Source organism: Hypanus sabinus, chromosome 5, assembly GCF_030144855.1.
Source record: "Hypanus sabinus isolate sHypSab1 chromosome 5, sHypSab1.hap1, whole genome shotgun sequence".
Classification (NCBI taxonomy): domain Eukaryota; kingdom Metazoa; phylum Chordata; class Chondrichthyes; order Myliobatiformes; family Dasyatidae; genus Hypanus; species Hypanus sabinus.
Genome location: NC_082710.1, coordinates 120945839 through 120959395, shown reverse-complemented (window position 1 = coordinate 120959395; position 13557 = coordinate 120945839).

Genomic DNA, 13557 nt, shown 5'->3' with positions numbered 1-13557 from the left:
AGAAGATTGAATATTGTAACATCGCCTTTTTTGACATGCATTTTCCCTCTCCCATTGTAATTGGTAGTTCATAACTTGACTACTGTTCAGAGACCTGTATATAACACTAATCATGGTCTTTTAACCAATGCAGCTTCTTAACTCTACAATCATCCAATCCTATGTAACATCGTTCTAAGGATTTGATTTAAATTTTTACCAACAGAGCCACACTACCCCCTTTGCTTACCTGCCTGTCAGTTTGATACAATCTGTATTCTTGGATATTAAACTCGCAACTATAATTTTTTCTCAGCTATGACTCAGTAATGCCCATAACGTCATACCTGCCAGTATCTAACCAAGGTACAAGATCATCTACCTTTATTGTATATTGTGTACATTCAAATATAACACTTTCAGTCCTGAATTTGTCACCCTTTTCAATTTGGTCCCTGTTACACTACAACTCATTCCATTGACTTCAATTTTGCCCTATCATCTGCCTGTCTTTCCTCACAGTATCACTACACACTGCCTCTGCATGTATACAACTGTCCCATCATCAGCCCTTTCACTTAGTATCCCATTCTCCTTACAATTTAGTTTAAACACTTCTGAATAGTTGTAGCAAACATGCCCACAAGGATATTGGTTTCTCTCAGGTTCATGAGTAACCTGCCCCTTTTATAAGGGTCATACCTTCCCCAACAGTGATCCTAATGATCCAGAAATCGGAAACCCTGCCTCCTGCACCAGTTTCTCAGCCATGAATTGATCTGATAAATCATTCCATCCTGACTCTGGTGTGTGGCAGAGGCAGCATTCCAGAGATTGCTGCCTTGGAGGTCCTGCTTTACAGATTTCTATCTAACTCCCGAACTTCTCTCTTCAGAACTTCCTCACTTTTCCTACCTACAGTATGTCAATGTGTACCAAGAATTCTGGATGCTCACCCTCCCCCTTTAGAATGTAGTGGACCCAATCCAAGATGTCCGGGTGCCTCTATCATGTCCACAGAATTCATAACTACTCTTCAAAATATGGAATCCAATCTCACGGTTCTGTTCTTTCCTCTTCCCTTCTGAGCCACAGTGTCAGACACCTAGATGAAGCGACTCTCCCCCATAGGTCATCCCTTTCAACATTTTCCAGTAGGGTGTACTTATTATTGAGGGTAATGACAACAGGGGTGCTCTATACTGGCTGCCCATTTCAATTCCTTCTCTTGCCAGTCTCCCATTCACCTCCAAGGCAACATACTATACTGGCGTCTCTTCAGCATCTACAAAATCTCGTGTTTACTCCTCTAACTTTGGAATCTCCCATCACTACTACAGTGCTCTTTTTCCCCTTTGCTTCTGAGCCACAGCATCAGATTCAGTGCCAGAGATCTGACTTTTGTGGCTGCCCCCTGTTAGATTGCACCAGCCCCCAACAGTATCCAAAATGATATACTTAATATTGAGTGGAATGGCCATAAGGGCACTCTGTACTGGCTGACCATTTCCTATCCCTTTCCTAACAGTCATCCTGCCTACTGCAATGGAGGGGTGACCACCTCCCTGTAGCTCCTATCTAACATGTCCTTAGGTTTCCATATGAACTAAAGGTTACCTTGCAGCAGCTTCTGTTCCTTAACACATTCTCTGAAGAGCTGCAGTTTGGTGCAGATGTCGTCATCCAGGAGGCTGAAGGTCTCCCAGAATTCCCATATCTCACACAAAGAACATTACACAACCTCTGGAGCAATTCTCTCTGCATTAGCTATGTACTAGAGGAGGAATGAAGAAGAAGAAACTTACCAGATACTTATCTCACTCAGACCTGTTCTGATCGAAGCCTGATGAGCCAAAGTGTCCCCACTCCAACACTGGTCTACTCACACAATGTCCAACCCACTTGTCTCTGCCTTATTTTTACTCGTTCTTGCTAATGAATCACAATTTGATTGGGCCACTGAGAATTGCCAAAAACCCACAAATGCTTCTTTCTAAAATTTCACTCAAGGACCTGTGAGTAGCCTCCTCGCTTGTTCCCAATTCGACAAGGCAGCTGTAAAAATGCTGAAAGCCCAAGCCTAACCTGGAGCAGTGGGGTGACAGTGCTATAGCTGTGTCACTTCTCATAGCCTGTAGAGCTGCTCTGATTGCATCATTGTAGAAGTATCATTGTTATGATCAGGATTATGTCCTCTCCTGTTTCCATTCAATATTATGATTGACTGAAAAAGTTAGCCTTCAAAAGCTTCAAAGAAGTTTTTGCGGAAACTGAGTTCTTTTAAGATGAAAAAGAAAATCTGGAGCAAAAAAATGAGGAAAATAAATACTAACTCATTTGAGCAGGCAACTATTCAATGAATCAAAAAGGAAGCAGAACTGTATCATTTTAATTGGTCAATAAAATTATTGCAACAGATGTATGTCGTAATGATCAATGGGATGAAATTGAAATCTTTATACCATGGTGATGAAACTACATTTTTTAATGATTGTCCTTTTCATCTGATTTCCATTGCATTGATAGATATATTTTTTTACTTTAGTACTTATGAATAATAAATTTGGCAGATAAATATTTAACAGATTCCATAATATTCTCCTGTCAATTGCTTTCAAATATGCTTTTTAGATATCTCCTATAAATGGGCTTTATCTCAGTTAAATTCCCAGGTAAGTGAATGTTGTGTGGATGCCGCAATTATCCTTCCATTGCCATAATTAACTGCAATATCAGGCTAGTATACTTTGTCTTGTTGCCTGGCGTTTTGCCCTTTATTTTTCTTGTCATCCCGGTTTGTTCCCATTAAAATAAATTAATTGCATTCATAAAATAAATCCCATTTCACTTATTTTGATGGGAAAGGAGGACAGCTAATATCAGCATTCTAATTTAGTCTTTCAGGAGATTCGTCTTCATATCACTGAGATTGTGATATGAAATTGAGTGGGTCAGGTGATTTGCATCCCTCTCCTTGTAAGCAATTGAAGTGACAATTTTTATAAATAAGCAGCTCATCACTCTTTCTGATGTTCCTAGGGAGTAATGTATTTGACATGTAAAATAAGGTGTCACAATCATCACTGTCAAGTGGAAGCCTATTATTCCTGCTTCTAAAAGCAGGCAGCTAGCGAGCAGGAGTGGCAGTTCATGTTGACCTATGGTTACAAAAACTAGCCGGCTAATGCACTCTTGTCTGCAGTAGGAAAATCTCCAGCAGAGAACAATTGCCACCACAATCAGTGGAGGAATAAAAAAAATGAATTGCATACGAATGCAAGGATGCGTATTTACGTGGTTCTTTCCACATTATTTGGAACACTAATAATTTAAGAAATCCTAGCGGCATGTCACGGTTGATAGTTAATGAATGTCGCCTGGTGGAAGGAGGCAGGGGCTTCTTCCTCATGATGAAAGAATTATGAAACATGGTTCTTTCTGAGCACAACACAATGTTATCTCTGCCCCTGCGTCCTGACCACAGTTCCAATTTCACAAACCAGAACTATTCACCTCAGGATATGGACCCTTTTCTTCCCATCTTCTGACTTCCCAAAATTTACTTTTAACCTCTCTAGATCTATTCACCACAGTCATTGTTATTTTATCCATTTCAACTTTTCATCTGTCCTTATTGACTCTAACATGTACTCCTTAAACTTGTAACACTCTGTTCGCTAAGATTGAGACTACTTTTTTCTGTCATTTGAACTGTCCTTTACCTTATAAAGGTAAAATGCTGGCTTCCTGACACCTCTTAGTTTCTTTTCAGGACCATTGGTCTATCACTGAACATCAGATCATTATCTCCCATTCGCAAATCACAAGAAAGTCTGCAGATGCTGGAAATGCAAAGCAACATACACAAAACGCTGGAAGAACTCAGCAGGTCAGGGAGCATCTGTGGAAATGAATAAACAGTTGATGTTTCAGCCGAGACCCTTCTTTAGGAAGGGGGAAGATGCCAGAATAAAAAGGTGATGAGAGGGGAAAGAGGCAAGCTGGAAGATGATAGGTGAATCCAGGTAGGTGGGAAAGATCAAGGGCTAGAGACATAGAAGTCAGATAGGAGAGGAGAGTGGACCATAGGAGAAAGGAAAGGAGGAGGAACACAAAGGAAAGTAATGGGCAGGTGAGAAGAAGTAAAAGTTTATAGTGGGGAATAGAGGAAGAGGGGGGAAAATATATTTACCAGGAGGAGAAATTGATATTCGTGCCATCAGGTAGAGGCTACACAGACGGAATATGAGATGTTGCTCCTCCAGTCTGAGAGTAAGCCTCATTTTGGAACTTTGGAATGGAAATGGGAATCATTGAACTCAATTTCTGCTGGAGGTATTTGTTCATAACAATGTGCTTCATGGTAATACAACCATGCACAACACCTTCTACCTACTCTCCAAGATCCACACGAAAGACTGTTCTGATAAACCCATACTTCAGTCTTCCCTCATCCACAGAAATTGCTTCTTCTCACATTGACATATTCTTTCCCCTCTTGTCCAATATCTTTCCACCGATATCGTTGAACCCTCTAATGCCCTCTGCCCCAGAGATAAATTCCATTCTGCTGGTGTAAACAACTCAGTTGCACCACTGTGGCCAGTTCTTATTCTTCTTCAACTTATTTAGCTCCCTGACTGGAGACACAGCCCTTCTACCTCCATGGTCTTTCATCTGGCTGAATTCATCTCACATTTCATTTCAACTTCAACATTACTCACTACATCCCAATCATAAATGAAACTATGGAAACCCACATGGGTGCAGGCTTTACTTATTCTTTGTGAAATAGTTGCTCCTTCATTGATATTGAGGCCCAGGCCCAAAAAATATATTTGGTACATTGTTGACTGAATTCATGCATTCTTAAAGGGCTTGTCAATTACATTACCTTTACCATTCACTTCCTATTTCGTCCACACTTCCTTATCCATATCCCCACTCATCATCTATACCACCACTACACTAAGCTCATACATTACAATTCTCTCACTCCACCTTTTTATAGCCTGCTTTCTGCAAGGACTAATTCCTTTCTCACAGTTTCTTTAGTTCGGTCATGTCACTTTTAATGATAATACCTTCCCCTCCTTTGCTTCTGAGGCTGTCTTCTTTTTCTCCTTAACAATTAATGCCTCTCCTCTTCACAATATTTGGCAGTGGAAATGTGGCTATTCCACTATTCCACTTCCCAACATAGTGAGGAGATTCCCTTGCACCCTCCATGTCTAATGAATCATATTCAGATAATTTCTGTCAACTGGTGTGTTTTTCACTTTACAATTCCAAAATTATTCTTTGTTAAAATTCTCAGTTATCCTCTACTTGTTTGTCTTACTTTGCTAATAAAAGCCCGACCTAAATCATCTCCCTCCCTCTCTCAACAAATCCTATCAGTCTTGTTGAACTTCCCAGCAGGTTCTGCTTTTATTTCAGATCTCCAAGCTGAAAATTTGTAATTGCCTCTTTTATTTACCATTTTCTTGGTTATCTAGCACTGAGATCGAAAATTATACATGAATATTTCTAGTCTTGTGTGATTATTCTTGGATCTGCATACGTTCATGGCCTTTGTAGTTCCTGATTTCTTATTTCCATCCTCTTTGACCCTCATCCATTTTATTGTGCTTGTTGTGATATTCATTTCACTTCAATGGTTTCTCTTCCACCTACCCTTCCAATTTTTGCTTAACCAGACCCTGACATGCTCAGTGTAGGAGGATATACCTAGAAGGAGGGTATCCTTTTGTGAAACATGGCAACAATCTGCAGTTTAAAAGCACTATTGATGCTTCATAGTGTGACCTAATTTTGTCATTGCTGATCACCTTTATTGGCTTGTTCACTGTATGTATTGAAATGCTTCTCTGAAGCTGTATGAAAAAGAAGTGTGAAATGCTGAAGGAGGGCTTCCAGCAAGATGGCAACATGAACGGAGGCAGCAGCTTCTACAGAGTCAGCAAAGGAGATACCGTTCGACGTAAATATACATATAATGATCACAAGATTCTGCTGTGTGTTAAAAACTCAAAGGACTGCAGGTCTACACTCTCAGTGAGTTAGTTGCTCACTGGCAGAGATATTGAAGGAGCTGTGCAATGTCAATGGGGGCTCACCGTCAAATAGTCGGTGGCTGTCTTGGTCGCTTTCCTCGCGATCGGAAGACCTCTCTGGATATTGTTAGTCTGGTTTGATTTGTTGATTTATTGGATGCGAGCAGGGGCAGATGGAGTGGCAGTCTTTGGTCATGGTGAGAACTAGGCCTGAAGCCACGGTGTTGCCTATCTGCAGCTGCCTGGATTGAAAAGATGAAGCTGCTGCGCTTCATCGAGTGTGATGTTGCACTGTGTGCAGAACAGAGTCGAAGCTGCCCTCCCTGGGTTTCTCACGGCCGAAGACAAGCTCTGCTGTGGCCGACTGCAGATATTTTAGTGGCACTCAGTGGACTCGGGCCTCGAGCTGCTATGTCACTTGCTTTTCATCCGTTGGAGAGGAGGCGTCCGAGCTATTGCGCTTTACTGGGGGTGGCATAGCGCAGTTGCGCTAGTTGCATATTTAAAAAGGACTGAGTGGTCTGGATTATATATTTATACATTTGTCTGGCTGAGTTTTGTATAGATGAAGTCTGGGCTGAAAGCCATGGTGTCACAGAGGACATCGGGCACCAATTGACAGGTGATATCAGTTGTCTAGGGGTTTTGGACTGTATATGTGCATGCATATTCTGTGTCATTGTATTTTTACTGATATTTTATATGAATTTGTTACTCTATATGGATTTGACATTACTTACATCCTTCAAATACATGAGGAGTAAAATTATTTAAATTATGTCTCCGTTCTAATGTGCAATGTGCAGTTATAGTAATTTATAATAAATATTATGTATAACAGGACAGTGTTGCATGGAGGAAATGAGGAGAAGCCAAGTGCAGGATATAGGCACGGAGATTGAGTTGGTGATGCTGGCGCAGACGTGAACGTTGAACAGCAAACAGGAGGAATCTTGACGCGGAGCTCTGATATGGAGTCTTGACACGGAGACGGGGTGTTCACAGAATATCTTGAAACTGGAGCTGAACTTAGAACAAACGGTTCTAAACAGTCAAGAAACGAAGTTATTACATGGGACCAGACCAACAAACTGGCAACCTGTGATCGTGACACCTTTGTACTTATTTCACAGTCTCTGATGAAAACCAGGTGTACTGTAATTGAGTAAACTAGCTGCAATTGGAGATCTAATGACTGCAATTAAGGCATAATCTGTGAGAAAGGAGCATTAAAGGGGAACAGCCAATCGGAACAGTGACAAATAGTCAATATAACATAGAAATACAGTAGCATCAACATGAATTAAGCAGTCCGATGGTCTGCTGGAAGAAGGTGTCCTGGAACCGATTGGTCCAGCTTTTATGCTGCAGTGCCATTTCTCGGATGATAGCAGCTGGAATGATTTATGGTTGGGAAGAAAGTTTTTAGAGTTTGGAGGGGGCATACCAAACTTCAAATATTTGAGGCGAAAGAGGCGCTGTGTGCCAGTCACACCGCTCAGCCAGCATGTAAAGACCACGTGAGATCCTCAGTGATATTTATGCTGAGGAATTTAAAGCTGTTCAGCATCTCAACCCCAGATCCATTGTTGTCAATAGGGGCTAGCCTGTCTCCATTCCTCCTGAAGTCCATAACAAGATCCTTTGTTTTTGTGAATTTAAGGGAGAGGTTGTTTTCTTGACACCCCTGTGTCAGGGTGATGACTTCTCTGTCGGCTGCCTCATTATTAGTAGAGATTAGGCCAATCAGTGTAGTGTTATTAGCAGATTTAATTAGCAGATTGGAACTGTGTGGCGATACAGTCATGAGTATACAGAGAGTAAAGGACGGGGCTTAGTACACAACCCTGAGGGTCACCTGTGTTGAGGGACAGAGGGGCAGAGGTGAGAGAGCCAACTCTTTTTTTTTTTTTTTTTTTTTTTTTTTACCACCTGCTGGTGATCTGACTGACCATTTAGGATCCAGCTGCACAGGGCAGAGTGAATGCCAAGGTCTCTGAGCTTCTTGTTGAGGCTGGAGAGAACTATGGTGTTGAATGCTGAACTGTAGTCCAAGAACAGCAGAAGCATCTCTCTTCTCCAGATGTGTAACGACAGTGTGTAGGGCTGTGGCTATTGCATCATCTGTCGATCGGTTGTGTCAGTAGGTGAATTGTAGGGAGTCCAGTGTGGGTGGCACATGCTGCAGATGTAGTCCTTGACCAGCCTCTCAAAGCATTAGCTATTATTGAGGTGAGTGCGACAGGCTGCCAGTCGTTCAGACACGTTACCTTGACTTGTATGCATCATATGTCACAGTGAGGGTGGGGGGGGGGTGTTGGAGGTGGGTCTTGGGACTCTTATTACATGATTGCATGATTGTGATCTTGTGTCTACTTACTGTGTGTGACTGTTGGTTATGTTTCTTTGAACCTTAACCCTGTAGTAACATTGTCTGATGTGGCTGTATTCATGAGTATTCATATATGGTTAAATGACAATTAAACTTGAACTGAATTGAATGTTAGATCAAAATTTACTTGGCAAACTGGTCAAAATGAAATGCTGAAATTAAGCATTATTGGAAATAATTCGGATAATGCATAGCTTGGGTGGTTAATGATTGGGTTGAGCTGTAGGTCTGGTGATGAAACATTTACAAGTAAATTGCCAAGATCAGTGATCAACTCAACCCAACTGACACAGTTTTATTATCTGATACAGTTTTCTTGAGCAGACCACGTGTCGTACTATTGTGCAATCATGCTCCCAAATGATTTACCACATTGGTTGAAAAGTAGGTTACTAATGCTAGAAACTGGTTCAACTTTTCTTGCAGATTGTAATGTCTGAAATAAACCCATGTATAATTTCAAAATTTGGAGTGGTACTTTTAGTGACTGTGACTTGTAGCTTGGCAGAATGTGCACCTGCTTGCTATATCATTTTCTCTGAAAAGTTACAATGCACAAAGCTAAAAGCTACTCCTTTCATGTTAACAATTCCTAAATGTTCTGAGAGAAGTTCTCTATTAATCTGCTTCACTTTGGATGTGACCGGGCTGTGGCTCCATTTAACACTGCCGTGACCTGAAGACAATCTGTAATGCCTTCTATGAAAAGGGTTTTCCACTTTCATCTAAGCATGTCACCGAATCAGTCGAGCTACTAAAAATTCACTCATGCAGTGGATTATTTGATGCCAATTTTATCATCATCATTGTAGCTGCAGGAAAGTTATCTTCTACTGCATGGAGAATAAATATTGCATTATTTTTTTCCTGTATCAGCATTTTCACAACACAATCTCGATAATCCATCTGCTGTGAAATGCTCAGTATGTAATATCACAATCATATCGGTCCACTATTACATCTACTTTTACCATTGTTTGAATTTCAGATTTTGGCCTAAGAATGGTGAACAAAATTTTTTGAATGGAGATTGGTCAGTTTACTAAGAACTGGTTGAACCTTCTGATCACAAATACGATTGCCAAAGTTTTCTTTTCTCGGTGAGTATATTTCTTCTTGTTTGTTAGTGTTGGTCACACAAATTAGCTTTTTTTGTTATTGTTGTTCATAATATAGCTTATCATTGCCCATTCTTTAAATACGAGAAAATCTACAGATGCTGGAAATCCAAATCAACACACAAAAATTGCTGAAAGAACTCAGCAGGTCAGGCAGCGCCTGTGGGGAAAAAGTAAGCAGCAGACATTTTGCATCGAAACCTTTCATTCAGACAGGAGAGGAAGGGTAAAATTCTGAAGAAGGTGGGGGAAGGAGAGGGAGAAATACAAAATGGCCTGAGATAGGTGAAACCGGGAGAGGAGGAGGAGGAGGGGACATAAAGAGCTGGAAAATTGATTGTTGAAAGAGGTTAAGGGCTGGAGAAGAGGAATCTGATCAGAGAGAACAGAAGGCCATGGAAGAAATGGAAGGGGGAGGAACACCAGAAGGAGGTAATGGTTAGGTAAGGAGATAAGTTGAGAGAGGGAAATAGGAATGGGGAATGATGAACGAGATGGGGTCAGTTACCGGAAATTTGAAAGGTTCATGCCTTCAGGTTGGAGGTTACCCAGATGGAATGTAAGATATTGCTCCTCCAACCTGAGTATGGCCTCATCGTGGCAGTAGAGGAGGCTACGGACAGTTAATTGGTATGTTTGTGGTGGACTTTCTTTTAAAATAATGGCCTTTCTCACTACACTTGGCTTTTCTGTCAAATCATATGTCTAGAGCCTAGTTGCCAGTACTCTTGCCTTTATTAATGCCATTTGCCCATAAATGGCATTAATAATGACAGTAAGCTCTGGCTGAACTTCTTTTAGTACTTTGGACATAAATTCAAATTTACAGTTTATCTCTTTAGTAGTAGTGCAATCACTTGAGTTAAGTAAGATGAACTCCTAAGGAACAGTGTCATTTGGCTGAAGGGGCAAATATGCAATCTACATTGTGTATTCTAGTGCAGTGTAGGCAAGAACAGGTGGTATCTGTGGTTAGTAGTTGAGTCTTTGGCTGTATCTTCTTTCACATCTGCCGTTTGTTCTGTCTGACTCAGCAAAGGTTGCTCTCATGTAGCACAACCCCTCGTCAATAGATTTCCTCCAGGAGTATCCGGGTATTGAGTACAATGCGTTCTCATTTATTTTATGTACATAAGAACATTAAGAAATATGAGCAGGAGTAGGCTATCTGGCCCGCTGACCCTGCTCCACCATTCAATAAGTTCCAGGCTGAGCTGACCATGGAGTCATGTCCACAAACTTGCCTTTTCCCCATAACCCTTAATTCCCCTACTATGCAAAAACCTATCCAACCCTGTCTAAAATATATTTACCTAGGTAATCTCCACTGCTTCATTGAGCAGAGACTTCTACAGATTCACCACTCTCTGGCAAAAGCAGTTCCTCCTCATCTCCATCCTAAATTTATTCCTCCGAATCTTGAGGCTATATCTCATAGTTCTAGTCTCATTTACCAGTGGGAACAACTTTCCTGCCTCTGTCTTATCTATCCCTTTCATAACTTTATATGTTTCGATAAGATCTCCCATTCTTCTGAATTCCAGCAAGTACAGTTCCAGGCAACTCAATCTCTCCTCATAATCTAACCCCCTCATTTCTGGAATCAACCTGGTGAACCTCCGCTGCATTGTCTCCAAAGCTAGTATATTCTTCCTTAAGCAAGGAGACCAGAACTGCATGCAGTACTCCAAATGCATCCTCACCAGTATCCTGTACAGTTGCAGTATAACCTCTCTGCTTCTCAAATTCAATCCCTATAGCAATGAAGGCCAACGTTCTGTACTGTGTATGTTAAACAAAATGGCTTCTTTGTGGATAAAAGTAAACCTGCTTCTTTGTTATGCTAACTGGTGAGAGAGTGTCTCTTGCAGAGCATTCTCGAAGCTTTTGTTTAGCTTTAGATTGTAACCAATGGGGGAATGTTATTATGTCTTGTGGGTCTGGGAGCTGGGTTTTTGCGGTCTTTTCGAGGAGTCGTGAAGAAGACATTCGAAGAAGGTGGACGTGTGCTGCACTACTCGGTTGACCATTGGGGTGGTCCCAGGTGCAAGGACGCGAAGGTCAGAGGAAGGCGATGAAGGGTCGAACAGTTTGATGGTTGAGCTCCAACAACGTGCTCTAAACTGACTGAACTCTGAGAAGTTTGACGCCTTTTACTTTATTTTCTTTTCCTTCATATATACTGTGTTGTTGGTACTCATTTAGTTTTAGTAAAATCTTTAAAGTATATTCCATAACGGTATCTGGTGAGTTTGATATTGTGTGTGCGACGCTGCATTAACTTGATTCCCACAGCACCTGTGTATATGGGAGGCGGGGTTGGAGAGTGGCTGGAATTTTTCCCCCTAGACATATACTAGCCCAGGGGTCGGCAACCCGCGGCTCTTTCATCTCTGTGCTGCGGCTCCCCGTGGTTTGTTAGTTTTTGAAATGTAATTCGAAATTTGAAGATTATGGTGATCTTGTACAATCTAAAAACGTTGTGGAGACCCCATTTCCTGGCACATCCAAACCGGCTCACAATTAGCCACCGTTCCGGCTAAGGGAGATAGCCTATGGGGGTTTGTGAGTATGTGTCTTTTGGAGCATCCGCGCCCACGGGGACGGGTTGAGGAAGGCTTTAAAGCAAGGCTGTTTAGTTCGAATAAAGTTACCATGACTGCAGTGTCTTTATTTTAGCGCTGCATGTAGCACACTGCTACAACATGTTTTTTATCGCTATTAATATACATCACCACTGCCAATGCCTGACACCCGCCAGTGCGCGCTTTCTTTTAATTCTTCGATCCAAGGTAGGCTAACTATGGAGTAACCTTCAAACCAACGTCTTTTTTTCGGAGTTCAAAATGTTTTTGTTGCATGCAGAAATGTAATTTCGTTTTCTCTGCAGGAGTTCATCAACTTCATAAATGCAACACATTATAGTTTGTTTATACATAGCATAAAGGCAAAAAAAATGTTGTATGCAGTGTTATTTCATTTTAAATGTCAAACGGGTTTTGTGGCTCCCAGTGTTTTCTTTTCTGTGGGAAATGGGTCCATATTGGCTCTTTCAGTGGTAAACGTTGCCGACCCCTGTACTAGCTTGTTGTGCAAGTTTTACATGCCTTCTTGATAGCCTGCTGCAACTGCAAACCAACCTTTTGTGATTCGTGCACAAGCACTCCCAAGACCTATTCACAACAGTATGCTGCATTCGTTTACCATTAAAATAATAATCTGATCTTTGATTTTTCCTTCCAAGGTGGATGGCTTTTCATTTTACCAGCATTGTACTCCATCTGTCAGACCATTGCCCACTCACTTTACCTATTTATATCTTTCTACAGACTCTCTGTATCCTCTGCACAATTTTTTCCCCCTGCTTAATTTAGAGTCATCAACAAACTTGGATACACTACAGTCTATTTTCCAAATCGTCAATGTATATCGTGAACAATCGCAGGCCTAACATCGACCCTTACGACACACCCCTCACCACAGATTGCCACCATGTATCCCAACTTTCTGCTTTCTATTGGATAACTAATCCTCTATCCATGCTAATACATCATCCCCAACTCTATGCAATCTTATCTTATGGATAAGTCTTTTATGTGGCACCATATCGAACGGCTTCAGGAAATCCTAGTAAATAACATCAATCTGTTCCCTTCTATCCACTACGCTCATTATATCCTCAAAAATACTCCAGTAACTTTATCAAACAGGACCTTCCTTTGCTGAGTCCATGCTGCATCTGCCTGATGGATTCAATTCTTTCCAGGTGCTTCCCTATTTCTTCTTTAATGATAGCTTCAAGCATTTTCCCAACTATAGATGTTAAACAAACTCGCCTGTAGTTACCTGCTTTTTGCCTACATCCTTTTTTGAATAGTGGCATGGCATTCACCTTCTTCCAATCTGCCAGGACCTGTCCAGAGAATTTTGGTGAATTATCACCAAAACCTCAACCATCACCTCTGTCATTTCTGTCTTTACTCTGGGGTGCATTCCATCAGGACCAGGGGAC